The sequence below is a fragment of the Nansenia antarctica genome (genome assembly GCF_963989245.1).
Source record: "Nansenia antarctica genome assembly, chromosome: 15".
Lineage (NCBI taxonomy): Eukaryota > Metazoa > Chordata > Actinopteri > Argentiniformes > Microstomatidae > Nansenia > Nansenia antarctica.
In genome coordinates this window covers 22,580,750-22,595,614 of record NC_137685.1, presented here as the reverse complement: position 1 = coordinate 22,595,614, position 14,865 = coordinate 22,580,750, and positions in this window count along the sequence as shown.

Genomic DNA, 14,865 nt, shown 5'->3' with positions numbered 1-14,865 from the left:
CCTACCAGTCTGTCTTCACTGTCTCTGTCCAATAAAGAATATACAAGTGGGACTGCCCTGCTCCTAAAAAAGTCTGTTGGGTACTTTTTGATCTTAAAGTGTTTTTGATATGAATGTAACATTGTGTTGTAGAACAAAGTCCTCCTTCTTGGCAACATGAGGAAATGGTGCATGCATGATTGCAAAAGTGACACACAAAACCACATAGTAACCATTTCGGCCTCCTCTTTATCTTCCCCTGTGCCTTTTGTTCAGAAGCAGAACGTGTAACCAAAGCTCGTAACCACATCTCCTGTATTGATGTGCTACCTACGAGAAGTCACATTTGATCCCTGCCCTGCACACAATGACTTTAGTTTCAGCAGTCCCAGGAGGAGAGAGAGAGAGAGAGAGAGAGAGAGAGAGAGAGAGAGAGAGAGAGAGAGAGAGAGAGAGAGAGAGAGAGAGAGAGAGAGAGAGAGAGAGAGAGAGAGAGAGAGAGAGAGAGAGAGAGAGAGAGAGAGAGAGAGAGAGAGAGAGAGAGAGAGAGAGAGAGAGAGAGAGAGAGAGAGAGAGAGAGAGAGAGAGAGAGTGGGGGGGGGTGGATGGGGTCAGTTGAGCAGTCTTATGGGCTATGAGTAGAAGAAACTGTTGGACCGGGTCTGGATGCTGGTTGGTTTAGTAATACCAAATAATATACATCATCTGGTCATTTGAAGACTTCCTTCAGCAGAAGCCGAGTCATGCATCACCTGCGTCATTGCTCTTGCTGATGAGTTATTGGACAGTATTTTTCCTGCCCCTCCTCTGCTCTTCCCTACTGCCCCCTGCTGGTGGCTCCCAGACATGCTCAGCCTGAACCACTTGCCATAGTGCACAGTACAGCACAATAAAACAATAAGAATAGATTATAGATCAATCTGCCTGACATTAAGTACTGTAACAGTACTTCCAGAGTCATTTGCTGCACATTTTGCTTTGTTAACAGTTGCGGTGCATCAGTAGGAGGTTTATATAAAGTATTTTTTAACAAGAAGCCAACCTAGGAGGTTTTTCTGCGTTCCATTTCTTCACCTTTCCCTGAAGCACACTTCCTTCCTGATGCACTTGTGCACTTCCCCACATTGATTTAAAAGCATATGATCGGTTTCCACCACCTCTCCTACCATGCAGGAGAGAGATGGAGAAATGGGATACAGTGTTCCGAGTCGACAAGACAAGGCAAGTGTCAAGTTTGGCCAAGGGAGAGTAGTCCATGATTTGTTCTTGCAATTGAGTTGACCCTCCCTTTTGCCCATTGCTGACCCCTCCCTGTCCCTAGCTCTTTAGCTGTCTAGTTTTAGGTTTTGTCGTTTTAGTTTAGTTTTAGACTATCTTAGACTGTTTTAGACTAGTTTTAGTTTCAGACTATGTAGTTTTAGTTTAGTTTTTAGACTATGTAGGCCAGGTGTTGTATTGTATTTGTTTGTGGTGGATGTTGTATGCCTGTGAACAGGTCACACTTGAAAATGAGCCCTTGGGGCTCAATGTGTTTTTACCTGTATAAATAAAATAAAGTCTAAGTATGCAAGGGGTCAGTGTATCCAATTTCAATCACCTTCCATCACTGTAAAAGGACAGTAAAGCTGGGTGTGTACTTCTCGAGGAAACTAAGTTTGCTGGGTTTGTACGAACAAAATGATGCAGAGGTAGACTGCATGAAAACCCCATTAGGAGAATGTGAATGTGAGGAATTGCCAGTTGCTTAGTACACTAATAAAAAGTACACCGCAGATAATAACGCTGAAGACCTCAGAGTGAGTTATTAGCCAGGAAGATGAGCTTTTTTGTTTGTACAGTATCCTCTTTATTTATCTTTTCATAGTTGTCCAATAGGAGGCAGCACAGTCGCACAAATCCTTTTACTCATGTCTCTTAGGAGCATTCTATATCTATTGGCGCTTTTCCACTAGCGGGCTGACCCGACCCGAATCGGGCCGCATTTGTATCCTATCCGTACTTTTATGTAGGAACATCCTAAGCATGTTTCATTCCAACAGGTCCATCTTTACTTGAGTGACCTATACGTAGACCCTAGCCATTTAATTTCCATATAGTCACCAGACAGAGCATAGCACCACTCCAAAAAGGTAAATTTACCCTCCCCACGCCCCCTCAAGGTATCTAAATGTCCCGTATGAAGATAAACAACAGGTTGATTTTTACACCTTATCTGGCTCGAGAGACAGATTATCGGACCCTATCAACCCTGACCGGAGACTAAACCAGTCCCCATATTTTGACTCCTGTTGAGTTTGTTATTGTTATTTGGATGTTTGGAACCATTCCATCATTGTCTTGGAGTTTTCTCCCCTGAATTCACAAGAATGGCTTTCAGCTTGCTGCTGTGTCTGGGAACATGGCGTTCCCCATAAACATGTACCCTCCTCCTCCTCTGGAAACAATCTGCCTGCAGTGAACCCCCTGAGCCTGAGCAGGAGGAGGAGGAGGCGGGGGGTGTAATCAGGGAGAGTGAGGGAATGTAATTTTATAATTTTTAATTTGTGGGAATGTGTGAGCTCATACATGTGGGAACTGGGAGTTCACGAGCCTTGGACTAGTGTCAAGCACACAGAGTGACCATGCCAGTGTTGTCTCGTTTGTATGTCTCCATGGGTCCAACATCCAACATTATCATTTTGTAATTCACCGCAGAAAACCAATGGGCTTTGAATGTTCACAGTACAAATGCCACTCATACTTTGAATGTTCACAGTACAAATGCCAATCATACGTTGAATGTTCACAGTACAAATGCCAGCTTTCAAGCAAATTAAGTTAGACAATCCTGAACTTATTAAAGGTACTTTAATTTGCGTTTGTATTGTACTATGTTCGGCTTTGATGTCTGTGCCTCTATGTAATATGTGTGTTGCTTTTATGCCTGGCTAACCAGTACTTTGATTTGTTGATTTTAATTGTTTTTATTGTTTTAGGTTTCCAAGTGCCAACTGAACATCTGGCCAGGGACTACGGACATAAACTAGCCTTATTGGCTAACTCCGGCATATTGCATTTGTGTCTCATATGTATTTTAATATGCACTGTCCCTGTGAAATAAACAATAAACTAAACTAAACTTTGGTGATCATATATGTTATCATATATATTATATATCATCAATCTAGATATACTTGCAGTGTGCGTGCGTGCGTGCGTGGCTGCGTGCGTGCATGTAGATCCTTTCATTTGTTACAACCCCGGCTCAAAGGAACAAAGCAACATAAAGGACACAACACAACCAAGGTTTAAATGTAAAAGTAACTTGGTCTTTATTAACTCAACATAAGGAACTAAAGGGGAAATGGTGGTTGGGGAAGACACCATGATGTCACCGGTGATGTCACAGAGACGTCACAGAGTGGTAATCGGATCCACCATCGGAGGAGCTGCTGTGGTCGTTGCCATAGCGACCGCGCCTCGCCGGGCCGGACACAAAGTCCTCTACAGCCGCCAGCGTGGTCTCCATGGAGATGAGCCTGCTGAGGATCTCTGCCTGCACCTCCAGAACCTGGCGGACCATGGAGGGCATGGGGGAGGGGCGACGCTGGGGGAGGGGGGGGGTCAGAGGTCAATTGGACGTCTGGGGGTTTTCGTTCTGAATGTCGTCACTGAATTGTTACTGCTGGGTCTTACCTCTCTCTCTCTCTCCCTCCTCCTCTCTCTCCATCCCTACCTCCTCTCTCTCTCCATCCCTCCCTCCTCTCTCTCTCTCTCCCTATCTATCTCCCTCTCTCTCCCTCCTCCCTCCCTCCTCTGTCTCTCTCTCCCTCCTCCTCTCCTCCCTCCTCTCCTCTCCTCCATCAGTTACCTGCTTGTGTTCATCCCCTCTACGGCTGCTGTTGGTTATGAAGCGGACCAGGCAGAACCCGACCAGGCAGAACCCGACCAGGACCCAGAGCAGACAGGACCAGTCCTGGACCAGCCAGGAGGAGGCCTCACTCCAGACCCCCTGGGCGGCCACACCCCCCCACGCCTGGGGGGGCATCTCCAGACCCACCTGGGACCAGGAGGAGGCCTCACTCCGGACCCCCTGGGCGGCGAGACCCCCCCACGCCTGGGGAAGCATCTCCATACCCGCCTGGGACCAGGAGGGAGAGCCAGACAACCTCTCACGAATCATCTCTGAACTCTCTTTATTTCTCTCTATTTATCTTTCCTTGGGTATTTAGTCTTTCTGTCTCTCTCTTTTTCTCTGGGTAGCCTTTCTCTGTCTCTCTCTCTGTCTCTCTCTTTCTCTTTCTCTCTCTCTCTCTCTCTCTCTCTCTCTCTTTCTCTTTCTCTGGGTAATCTCTCTTTCTGTATGACCTGTTCTCTCTCTATCTCTCTCTCTGTCTGTCTCTCTCTGTGTCTGGCTGACCAGCTAATGAACAGCTTCAGCTCTAACACGGGGTTCCAAGGTTCTGAGTGGAATTAGAACTCCACACATGGAATTCTGTGTCTTTGTTTGTCACTTGGAATCTTCCTCTTCCTATTGTGATGTCAGATGATTGTGTAGCCCAGGCTTACAAACAACACTCCTCTGCTATATCATATAAGATATTCATTCCTTTAAAAACACTCCTTTTATTATTTTGAGGCTGAGAAAACATAAATGTAATGGTGTAACTCATGTTAAAATAGTTATTAAAATGTGGCTATAATTCATTTTGCATCTTCCCTTAAAAGCTATTTACATAATTTACCCAATACTTTTTTCCTGTTTCATTCCACTTTATTCCACATAATTTTATTTACATATGGACTTTAATTCTTAGATTTTTTTCTGGATTGTTTAAGTTAATACCAACGTCTGGTGCAAATTTCACTTGAATAGGCTCATTGGAACATGGACATTTACTGGACAAAATGTTGATGTGCTCAATACTTATTTCCCCCACTGTATATGATGTAAATAGGCAAACAAGGAACTGTATCATACGATTATGTCCAAAGATATCTGCTTATAATGGCTAACATGGAAGTTCATCAACTGTCAAAATGTGTATTTTCTGCTTTTCAAGGCAAATGGGGAATTAGGCTTCGTTCACACGGCAGTGAAATGTGACCCAAATCCAGTGGTGTGCCGTCAGGGCCAGCAAGGCCTTCTCTGCTGGCCTAAACATCATCAGAATATACATTTAATTTTTATATATTTTTTCTACAAATATGTATTAAATGATTCCCGTAGTCTATTCTCTTCATTTCATAGCTTTCCTCTTGGTTGCGCTGCTTCCAGACATTTGGAGGGCTGGCCTTTAGCTTTTATCCAATCAATTTCAGCCATAATGTGTTGCCAGGGTACCAAGAAATCTGCCCGCCTGCAGATTCAACAGTGGCGCGAGTACAGATTGTAATTTAAAGTGAGCGAGAAAAGAGCTGTGGCGTACCGTGGTCAGATCTCGAGTTGGCGAGCAAATCCAAGCAAATCCGACGAAGGGGCCTTCTGGATGGCGGAGCACCTGATCAGCACCTGCACGTCTTTTGATTGGATACAAACTATTGGGAGGCGGAGCTAACACACTGAACTTGATCTCGCTAATTTGTGTAGATGGAAGCTGTTGTTCTACAAGCAGCCACAATGGCTGAAGGAGGAGAAGAGGTAGATTGAAAGTGAATCGGATGGTGGAACTGATCAACTGTACAACAGAGTCATTGAAGTCTTCTTGAGGAAAGAAAGGAGGATGGATTTTGTGTTCAAATAATCAGTTGTTTTGGTGAGTACAAAGCATTTAATGTTTTCTGCAAGAGATGTAGATATACGGAGCGACCCTGGGGTTCGTAGATAGAGTGTGTGGTGTGGTGCGGTGCACTGGCTCAGCTGTGTGAGGTAGGTGGGGCTTCAATGCGATCTTTTAACCACTTCCCGGGCTGCTACCATGGAAAACGACACACCCCCGTGACCGTATGAACACAAGGAAGATAACCGGCCTTAAATGGAACCTCGATACGGTTCTCCTATCGAGATCGACAGACCGCAAAGTTCGGGAAATAACTGACGCTTTCGTTTTCATGCAATGAATTGAATACACCCAGACTAGGTGCCGCTATAATAACAATGGCAACGCCCGGTTATACTGCGTTTCTGTCTAAATGTATAGTTTCTAGAGCCATGGCGTGTCATAATGATGGTATTAAGAGGTGGAATAATTCAGGTAGGACATCACTGAAGGCCTAGGTGTGAAATGCACCGCCCGCCACTGCCCAAATCCGTTTTTTTTTTTGTTGCCGACATGCGACTCATAGGCGGTGGGCCGAAGCTGTCTATCTGCTTTCGTTTGTGAAATAATCGATCTACAACTATGGACTAGTTGATTTTTTCATATAAGCTAAATAGGTTTTTTTGGAACATGTTTCCGTCTGTTGGCAGCCGATTTTCGATCGACGTTTTATGAAAAGTAAACTTACGATCCATAAGTTAATAAGGAGAATGATTGGGGCTACTATGCCGCTAACCAATCAAAACCTGTTAAAGCGTCACCTGACTTGACGTCTGCCAATGATATTCCTTCAAAATACGTAAACAAGGAAGTAAACAACGTATTATCTGGAAAGACGAGAAGACTGAGTTGTTTCGGATAACTTCTGCACGCACACTACTGTCAAGTAATGTTTCAGGTAAGATTTGCATGTCATACTAATTCATATCACATATTAATGAACACGTCCATGTCATGTTGTGTCAATACAAACATGTTCTAATATGCTATTTTAGTGAAAAATCCGACCTAACCTCAACCACGATTGTGAAGCTAATTAATTAACAAGCTAGTTATCTAACTTTAAAGGGTACAACAGCTAATTTACCTATGTCAACTATGTCTATTCTCAATAATTTCAGTAATAATTGTGCCAAATTGGGACCAGTAACATTAACTTGTGTGTGAGTATGTTATATGTGTGTGCAAGCATGTTTTTGATTGTCAATCGTCTCACTTTTACGAGGTGAGCTGGTAAGACGGTAAGACGCTGGTAAGACGCCCTTCCTATAATCTTAAAGGAGTGCAAAACACTGCCCACCTTCAAAACCACTCTCAAAAAACATTTACAGGAGGCTGCAATCCGTAACTGGACCCTCTAAATCAAAAATCAGATTAAAAGACCCGAACTACCCACTGTACATACTTTGTGTTTTGTCCCCCGCCCCCACCTGTGGTGTATGTCCCCACCTGTCCTACCCGCTGTACATACCTTATGTTTTGTTGTATTGTTCTTCCCATGATGGATGTATGTTTATCTTGTAGATAGTAATAGTTATTTGTCTGTATTATCTTGTAGATAGTACTAGTTTTTTTTGTTTTTTTTTTGTCTGTCTTACATGTAACGATGAATTGAGAATCAAGGACCCCAATTGAAATAAGCCAGTGGCTTTCTTGGGTTTTTATCCTGTTAGTTGACCTTGTATGTAATATGTACTTTCATGTACCTACTTCTGCAAATCTTCTAATAAAGTTTTCAATCAATCAATCAAAGACAAAACCCAGATTAAGTGTATCTTCACTTGCCTTGCCTATAATTGACGAGACTAGACAAAGATTCAAGTGTAAGAGAACATTTATAACACTAGTGTGTTTTCGCAGTGCAAACACAGACACATGTCTGTACATGGTAGGTTGTTAGATTTGCATGTGCATCTCCCTTTCACACATTTTGTTTTTTTGCAGGAGCAGTATACAAGCTCTAAAACTGCGACTGGGGCTGGGGGAAGTGACATCCAGTCAATCTCAAAGAAATCTCCCTCTATCTTCCAGCCATGGCTCATTGGCGGAGGGATGTCTGGCTGGCTCTCAAGGGACCTCCTGTATATGGCTGCCTGGTAGTTTGCCCGCTGAGTATGTTTGTGCAAGGCATCCTTATTTGGTGGTAGACTTCGGTCATTGCACTTCCCACTCTTAAACATTTGACACCTAGCTAAATTTACATCCCTACAGCCTTTGTGGTCGTAGAGGTCGCATGTAAATGCCTCAATTTCCTCATAAAGCTCTGTTGGCAGTTGAAAAGCTGTTCCCAACTTTTGGAAAGTAGCACAATGCTCTTTGTTGGACAGGAGTGTTTTTACGGCCTTCACTTTTCCATTGCCGTGCAGTGCACTCACTGTATCACAGCCGGTGAAACAGTGAAATCCAATTAGCGCATCAGAGACTTCATCTCCAAGATGGGTGTGTATTCTCTGTACGTGTATGGTGCGTTTGTTTGTCCCTTTCCCTGTGTGGAAGTACAGGTTTGCTCCTATTTCCTTACAGAAAGCGATAGCCAGTACAAACACATCTGTGTCAGGACTGCTGATCACAACATGTGAGCTATACTGTGAGGCATGTGCACAGTGAAGCAACAGCCGGGTGTCTGCCTCCTCCTGTATTGAGAACAGTGTGAGCAGTGGTAAAACCTCAAGTTCTGTGCCACTGCTGTTGACTCTGATCACATGACACTCAGACCCATGTCCAACAATCAAAGTGATGTCTTGAATTTGGTCTTTCCTGGACTTGGACCATGTCTCAAAAAGAAACTGTTGTAGATTTTCTTTGTTTTGGCCACAAGCCAAGAACTTGGACCATTGTCTTGGTGTCTTCTGGTCAGCTGAATATATTGTTGTCAACTGACATCCTTTTGTTGCTCGTCGACCTCGTTCTGCGTTCTTTATACTCAGTGTTTTGTAGGTGTCAGGGACAAAATGCACCACTTTAGATTTACTCACTTTGGCTGTGTTGATCAGGTACATTAGTGCACTGTTGGCAAATCTTCCAAATGTATCTTGGGGTTTCATAGCCTGTACTAGTGCCATTGCATCCCACACCCAGGTTGAGCCATCAGGGATTTCAACTGTGGCTGGTGGATTTACTGATCCTTCTAGAAAGTGCATTAATTTGGCTTTGTCAGTTTTCACAAGAGAGCCATCTATGTTCGCAATTGCTGCAGGAAAGGGTCCCAGACTATAGACCAGCATTTCCCCTATGTCTATCTTCCTCACTGTTCCCACAACAATAAGCCTTGCGAAGAGATCTCTGTGTGCTTTGAGGGCTATCTCCTGGCCTCTCACTTTGGTTACACTTGAGGTTCCCGTGTCCTTAAATGTCTTCAGTTTCATCTTTTTCACTGGAGCATGAAATTCCACCTCATCGGTTATGAGGCGTTTCTGAAAGAATTCAACAAATGCCTTCTCACCTCTCTCCTTTGCACTCAACAGATCAGCAGAGACTTCTCAAACTCCCTATTTGGATGAGCAGATTTTCATCTTCACGTGCCTTTGCTGCAGCAAGCAGCTTACCAGCTGTCAGTGTTTCACACAGTTGAAGATTCTCCTTGACTCTCTTCCGGCTGTGGTGAACTGTGAAATATTTGTCCCGTCTGCATATTATGCACTGGGCGGGAAGAAGATGTGGTTTTTTATTTAGGCTGAACGTAGTGGTAGTCTTTGAGCGGAGTCTAGGCTTTGGTGGTGTATCATTTTCAGTTTGACCTGGGAGAGAGAGAGAGAGAGAGAGAGAGAGAGAGAGAGAGAGAGAGAGAGAGAGAGAGAGAGAGAGAGAGAGAGAGAGAGACATATGATACTCTATGCATTGTAATAGTAATGCTTCCAAAGTTATAGCCTAGTTTATTTACAACTCTCCTAATCTGTTTCCCCAGGTAACCCCAGATGCTCAGCCCTGGACTGCACTGCCATTGATGCCTTGTTCATATCTTGTTCATGTCATATCTTAGCTTGTTTATATCATATTGTTAATAATGTTCATGTCATATCTTAGCTTGTTTATATCATATTGTTAATAATGTTCATGTCATATCTTAGCTTGTTTATATCATATTGTTAATAATGTTCATGTCATATCTTAGCTTGTTTATATCATATTGTTCTTATAAATAACTTATATTGCTATAAAACAAACCTGCAGCCTCCTGTGCTGATTTGTCCCTTCTCTTGTGGGCTCTTTCAATGTTCCGTATGTTGGCATACTGCATATAGCATTCTCTATGGTAGCCAATATTAGCTGGCACATCTGGAATGGAACTGTCTACTACTAGCTTATATTTTTTTACAGCCCTTTCTGCAATTTGGCTTTCTGCAGTGTGAAGATTCACCCACTGTAGAGAACAATGTACAAATTTGGTCCAACTTGCATCTGAAAATGCTGTAATAATGTCCGTTCGGTTTGTTAAATGCATACAACACTCCATCATTCATCACATCTCGTCAGCCAGTGTTTACATTTCGGGGTCCTAATGAAGCCGTACTCGAATTCTGATTGGTTTATCAACTAGAGCGACCAGCGATGTGCCTGAGCAGACAGACTATTAAAAAATAAGTTTGTGAAAATCTCCGACATAATACAGCTGCAAACAAAATTGTTATAGACTTAAGAGAATTACTTAATATCGTATGTAAGAGATCGTTTACTCCGTAGATGGAAAAAGATAAACTTCGCGATAAACGCGTTCGGCCCACCACCTATCATAGGTGAAAAAGCAGTAGCCCTTCATATCTTCCATTGTAAGGTATGGGATTTGACCTGTAGGTGTCGCTACTCACTCCCATGAGGCTTGGCTAAAATAGCACTACGTCAGATTTTGTTGAAGCCACCCTTACTTAATTTGCATGGATGCAGCTTCTAGATAACATATATATTTTCTTTTCTTTTTAAAGTTATAAGCATTTTAAGTTTGTCTTTAACTTCTAGATAGGGCTACAGGCTTCAAAAAGGCCAAGTTAAATGTGCACTTATTCCGCATGAAAAGATGATGCAAGTGTCAGTTAAGTGTCATTTTCATGGTCACTTTTAAAAGTGAAAAATGTCCAAGCTTACCTACTGAACTATATACTGTAGATACTTGGCTAAAGTTTATTTTTTTCGCCCACTTTCAACTATTTGAGGCAAGATACTGATTGTGTATCTGTCTCTGCCCTTAACCCCTCTTTCCTTTTCTCTAGCTAGTTACCAGATCTGGTGAATGTTTATGAACTGTGTAATAACTTAATCACTGACAGTAAGTGTTAGGATGGAATGCAGACCCTGCCCCGGCTTGCTAGCCTACCAATCATGCTATCACACTGGAAGAAAATATTAGAGATTTACGTTTCCAGTTTATGACTTATATTTTTTATGTGTGACTGGTCAAAGGTAAAGATCTTCAAAGGTAAAAAACAAAACAGGTACTCCTAACTCCTACTCCTGTGATGTTTTAGGACCAATACTTATCTTTACAAAAACAAATCGCCTCCTTGGTTTTTAAGCACATATGGTTTTGTGTTGCTCTTGTTTACCAGCGTTGACAGTGTTTTATCTTTGAAGACTCTACCCCTTATGTCGCTATTAGTCCATCTAGCATATTTGTTGGTGAAGAAATCTTCATTAATCTTATATTATTATCATGAATTATGATAATATGATTTATAATGAACATGATTTCTCCACAGCAACTATAAATCAATGTTTACCATCTATTGGAGCATCACAGCCAATTATTTTAGTGTCATTGCTGAACTAGAATTTTATTATTTTATTTATTATTTATTTACTTTGTGGGTTGCAAGTAATATCAAAAGGCTTTATGTTAGTCACAGCATGGGATGGGTTTTAGAACCACACTGCTTTAGTCAGAGAAACTAATCTCACTCTTATGAGTTTGAAACCTACTTCTAATAGCTTTATTCATCCCCTCAGATCACTGCCTCCTGGGTTTATAGCTCCATGACTGGTTGGCTTCACAACTGACACTGTTATCTCACTCTTAGACAGTAAACAGCCCCCCAGGTGTCAGTCCAGGCTCACGACCGGCCTTCTCGTTTGATCACTGGTGAGTCTCCTAACCCACCCTGGCACTTCCTAGGACCACTCTGCCCCTCGGACCCAGGGGAAGCGGATGTGCGGTGTGTTTAGTGGGTTCAAAGGTCAAAAGCTGCAGTACAGGAAATGTTACTCTGCTCTAATTAGCTGAACACAGGCTCCTGGCCAACAGTGTCCACTGCTATGGATGTAGATGGCAAGACACCTACTGATTTCCCCTTCGTTGAGCCTGTGAGTTCAGTCTAAGGGCTACTATCACATGGTGGGATTAGGGGTGAACTTTGGTGCCCTCCACTCTCACAGGCTGGACTCCCTTACTGTGTCTCTGTACTGTAGTTGTCAGTTTCACCTCACTTCTCTTGCTGTATTTCAAGTATGACCCACAACAGGGATCTAGTATTGTATTATTCAACTGCGCCCTTTAATCGTGGACCATGTCACTTCTGGTTTATTCAGGGTCAGTCCATAGTGTGTTGGATCATAACAGGTTTTACCCTCATGCAACAACATGTTTTTCTCAGCGGTTCCTCACGCTGAGTCAGGATAAAACCAGTAGTCCCATTAGAGGCTGGGACACTCTAGTTTTAGCATGTGGCTATGGGGAGAGAGGCTGGGACACTCTAGTTTAGCATGTGGCTATGGGGAGAGAGGCTGGGACACTCTAGTTTTAGCATGTGGCTATGGGGAGAGAGGCTGGGACACTCTAGTTTTAGCATGTGGCTATGGGGAGAGAGGCTGGGACACTCTAGTTTAGCATGTGGCTATGGGGAGAGAGGCTGGGACACTCTAGTTTTAGCATGTGGCTATGGGGAGAGAGGCTGGGACACTCTAGTTTTAGCATGTGGCTATGGGGAGAGAGGCTGGGACACTCTAGTTTTAGCATGTGGCTATGGGGAGAGAGGCTGGGACACTCTAGTTTAGCATGTGGCTATGGGGAGAGAGGCTGGGACACTCTAGTTTTAGCATGTGGCTATGGGGAGAGAGGCTGGGACACTCTAGTTTTAGCATGTGGCTATGGGGAGAGAGGCTGGGACACTCTAGTTTAGCATGTGGCTATGGGGAGAGAGGCTGGGACACTCTAGTTTTAGCATGTGGCTGTGGGGAGAGAGGCTGGGACACTCTAGTTTAGCATGTGGCTATGGGGAGAGAGGCTGGGACACTCTAGTTTTAGCATGTGGCTATGGGGAGAGAGGCTGGGACACTCTAGTTTTAGCATGTGGCTGTGGGGAGAGAGGCTGGGACACTCTAGTTTAGCATGTGGCTGTGGGGAGAGAGGCTGGGACACTCTAGTTTTAGCATGTGGCTGTGGGGAGAGAGGCTGGGACACTCTAGTTTTAGCATGTGGCTGTGGGGAGAGAGGCTGGGACACTCTAGTTTTAGCATGTGGCTATGGGGAGAGAGGCTGGGACACTCTAGTTTTAGCATGTGGCTGTGGGGAGAGAGGCTGGGACACTCTAGTTTTAGCATGTGGCTGTGGGGAGAGAGGCTGGGACACTCTAGTTTTAGCATGTGGCTATGGGGAGAGAGGCTGGGACACTCTAGTTTTAGCATGTGGCTATGGGGAGAGAGGCTGGGACACTCTAGTTTTAGCATGTGGCTATGGGGAGAGAGGCTGGGACACTCTAGTTTTAGCATGTGGCTGTGGGGAGAGAGGCTGGCTGGGACACTCTAGTTTTAGCATGTGGCTATGGGGAGAGAGGCTGGGACACTCTAGTTTTAGCATGTGGCTATGGGGAGAGAGGCTGGGACACTCTAGTTTTAGCATGTGGCTATGGGGAGAGAGGCTGGGACACTCTAGTTTTAGCATGTGGCTATGGGGAGAGAGGCTGGGACACTCTAGTTTTAGCATGTGGCTATGGGGAGAGAGGCTGGGACACTCTAGTTTTAGCATGTGGCTATGGGGAGAGAGGCTGGGACACTCTAGTGTTAGCATGTGGCTATGGGGAGAGAGGCTGGGACACTCTAGTTTAGCATGTGGCTATGGGGAGAGAGGCTGGGACACTCTAGTTTTAGCATGTGGCTATGGGGAGAGAGGCTGGGACACTCTAGTTTTAGCATGTGGCTATGGGGAGAGAGGCTGGGACACTCTAGTTTTAGCATGTGGCTATGGGGAGAGAGGCTGGGACACTCTAGTGTTAGCATGTGGCTATGGGGAGAGAGGCTGGGACACTCTAGTTTAGCATGTGGCTATGGGGAGAGAGGCTGGGACACTCTAGTTTTAGCATGTGGCTATGGGGAGAGAGGCTGGGACACTCTAGTTTTAGCATGTGGCTGTGGGGAGAGAGGCTGGGACACTCTAGTTTAGCATGTGGCTGTGGGGAGAGAGGCTGGGACACTCTAGTTTAGCATGTGGCTGTGGGGAGAGAGGCTGGGTGGGACACTCCAGTAAACACCAGTAGTCCCATTTCCATCACTGCAATACTGCTGTAGTAGACGATGTAATGATTGAAGGGGAACAACTATCACTACAATGAGATTACAATTAGCAGCAAACTACCTTTGTGTCAAGGGAAAGATTCTGACCTTTGTATTATGCTTACACGGTATACAGGAAGGCCTTACTCCCCATCCTTAAGACCCGGGTATGTAACCAAACCCTAATGAACAGGGAGGGACAATTGTGGGACAAAGACCTGAGAGACTGTGGGATGACACTGCTGCCATCAGTGAAGTGATATTGAAAGAATGCTACTGTATAGCCTACAGTGACATGGCGAAGAAGTGGTATGTCCCGATAACTTAGAAGCGAATAACATTGCCTCTTTGCATGTAGGCCTACATAAAAAAACACAGGAAGAACTGTCAAATGAGATTTCTCGAATGGCTGGTCAACTAGATGGATCTTATCATCTTAAGTTCAGAATAGATTTCAAGATCCTTCTGCTTGTTTATAAAGCTCTCACTGGCACAGCACCAGAATATCTGAAAGACCTTTTGCTGGCATATCAGCCCAATAGAGCTCTCAGGTCTTTTGCTAGCATATCAGCCCAATAGAGCTCTCAGGTTTTCTGACGCTGGTTTTCTCTGTGTACCACATGTACAAAGAGATTTGGTGAGGCTGCATTCTCATTTTATGCACCCAAATTGT